General features: G+C 35.1%; 1 pseudogene; it reads right to left on the bottom strand.

Moving 5' to 3' along the window:
• Nucleotides 1-2,325: 2,325 nt before the first annotated feature.
• LOC142446985 (small ribosomal subunit protein eS24 pseudogene) lies at nucleotides 2,326-2,723 on the bottom strand (annotated as a pseudogene).
• Nucleotides 2,724-3,023: the final 300 nt, after the last annotated feature.

Genomic DNA, 3,023 nt, shown 5'->3' with positions numbered 1-3,023 from the left:
TTCTGTTATAGAACAAAACAAACGTCATCTCACCTCAGAGCCTTTGTACCTTCTATTTCTCTTTCCAAGAATACCTTTTCCTGACCCATCATATGGCTGACTCCTTTTCATCATTCCATTCCATTTTCTAACCTATTTACCTTGTTCTCCGATCTCCAGTTATTCTCTTTTATATCATGCTGTTCATTTTCTTTAAAGTCCTCAGGTTAATTTGTCATTATCTTATTCATTTACTTTTCAGTTTATCACTCATTTTAATATAAACTTTGAAAGTGAAAAAACTAATCTGTAGTTTTGACTATTTTGTGTGAAACGCATTACATAGAATAGAACACCTGTTCGGTGTTCTATTAAGTTTTGTGACTAGAAGAATAAAGAGTTAAAGGCTATTTTCAAAGCTAAATCCACAGACACTATCATGAGGAAGACAAGATCTGATCTTGTAAATTAGAATTTAAGCTAAAGATCAGCAAAGTACAGTAAGTGGAAAAACCAGTCTGCCACATGAAGTTTTAAAATTCAGTCAAAAATAAATGAATCAAAAAATATAAAATTAATCTATAATGGAACATAGCCATTGGTGGGATTCAGCTGGTTCACACCAATTCAGTAGATTCAAAGCTAATTTTTGTTGAGTTTGGGGAACTGGTTGTTAAAATGGAACTTGTAATCAGAGTTCTCTCTAAGGTGGGCAGCTGGGCAGAATCACAAATGTAGAAATGCACACCCAATGTAGAAATCACAAGTTTACATTCTTTAATCTTTTTAAAATTTTACTTGTGCAATACCATATTCTAATCACCATGGTAATGTTCATTCCATCCATAAGTATAAAAAATTAGACAGAACTAAGCTTATGATGCATATTATTCATTTCAGAAACTGCATCATACTTTTGATGAAATTCTACCTTTTTATTCCCTTGAATGTGTTACTTCCGGAAACAAACATATAATGGTAAGAGAAAAAGTTCCAAATAACCAGATTGAAATGCTGACTTCATTTCAGCTTTGTGTTATGCCCCATATCCCCATGTGCCAGCGCGGAAATGCTTACATGCTCAGCTATAAGCAGTCATTGCATGTGTTTTGTGGGATGGAGGAGAACTTTGTAGATTGGTGTCAGACATATGGGCTAATGTTGGACTTGTGGGCTTGGACAGCAATGGGTTGGGATGCTTTCTTAGTGTACACTTACCCTTTATATAAAACTCTCATATATATATATATATATATATATATATGAGTTTCTGTGGATTTGTTTCTCCAGTTTACCCCAACTAACACACCATGAGACATTATGAGTGAATTTTGCAATTCTTGAAAGTGCTCAAAAAGCTAAAAATATTGCCAGAGGAATTTCTATGAGTTCAGCATAAGCAGAAAGGGGTTTTTCAAAGATTAACATAATTTATTCAGAAAAGAGCAATCAAATCACTGTTTCTAATCTATCAAACCCAGTGACGGTTGTCTAATTGGTCTTCCTCTAGAGGACCAGGACCCTACTCCTCCAGTGAAAAGATGGTTAAGCATGAATCACACAGCCAATAATGCTCAGGTACAAGTGAAGAAAACTGCAAGTGAGGATGCCAATCAAGAAGCAATATGAAAATATCTTAAATAATAGTCCTATTGTTTTGTGTCAGATATTATTTAATATTTTCCTTAATATTTTAAAACTTTTATAATATAGTTTTGTGTACCTCTTTTATTGTTCTTAACTACATAAAATAAATATTTTAACTACATAAAATATTAACTATATAAAATAAAAAATTATTGGTATATCTTTTATATCGATATGTAACATAACCATTAGCACAGAGAATCAGTTGTTAAATTATTTCAATACCACCACTAAACAAAACTAAATAAATTAAAATATTTGATTATGGTATATATTGTCTATGGCTAGAACTGTGAGTTGAATAGCTGTGACAGATTATGTTTTTAAAAGGTTGAAATATTTATCATCTGTTCTTTTACATGAAAAGTTTACCACCTCTTGATCTAGATGAAATGCAGAGATAACAGGAATAGAGCAGGAGTGACAGAATGCTTAAATGTCCCGGACTACCAATCTGTGTTAATTGATGATTCACATGGAATCAATCACTCTCACGCTTCATGACTGCATCCTGCATTTTCTAGCTTCTTCCCACTACAATCACCCCAGGATTAGGAAAACGTTTTCAATCCCATTTTTCTGAGATCCTGACTCTATCTTTTTAAGCCTACCTCATTCTTTTTTTTAAGATTTTATAGTTTATTAACTCTCTGGTGAAAAATCCACATAGCCAGTGCAGATCAAGTCACTGTAGATGCTTTATTCTGTCTTTTTGCCAGCACCCACGCTGACCTTTGCAGCCCCCTGACACTCTTCATTCTGCTCTTGCGCTCCTTGCGTTGCTTTCTGGAGGTCTTTTTCTTCTCATACAGACCGTGTCTTGCAAGTCTGTGTTTAGGTTCATTTTTCTTTGCATCATCCAAAGAATCATAAATCATGCCGAAGCCAGTAGTCTTGCCACCACCAAAATGGGTTCTAAATCCAAATACGAAAATGACATCTGGTGTGGTCTTGTACATTTTGGCTAGTTTTTCACGAATTTCTGTCTTAGGCACTGTTGCTTTTCCAGGGTGAAGGACATCAATGACCATTTGTTTTTGCTGAAGTAGTCGGTTGGTCATGAACTTCCTGGTCCAGATAGTTACCGTGTTGTTCATGATGGCACAGAATGCTCAGACAGCCAGAGACGAAAAGGGCCTACCTCATTCTTACTATAGAAATAAAGCTAGGATTGAACTTGTAGATTTTGCACTTCACTTACTACTATCAAATCATTTCTGATTTCTACCCCATAGGACAGAGTAGAAGGATCTCTGGGGTTTTCTGCGGCTATAATTCTTTAAGGGAGTAGAAAGTCTCACTTTTCCCCCGTGGGTGAGCTGTTAGTTTCAAATCCCTGACCTTATGGTTAGCAGTCTAATGAGTAACCCATTACTCTACAAGAACGTATAAACTTT

Source organism: Tenrec ecaudatus, chromosome 4 (assembly GCF_050624435.1).
Source record: "Tenrec ecaudatus isolate mTenEca1 chromosome 4, mTenEca1.hap1, whole genome shotgun sequence".
In the NCBI taxonomy this organism is placed as follows: Eukaryota; Metazoa; Chordata; class Mammalia; order Afrosoricida; family Tenrecidae; genus Tenrec; species Tenrec ecaudatus.
This window is presented reverse-complemented; position numbering and strand designations above follow the sequence as displayed.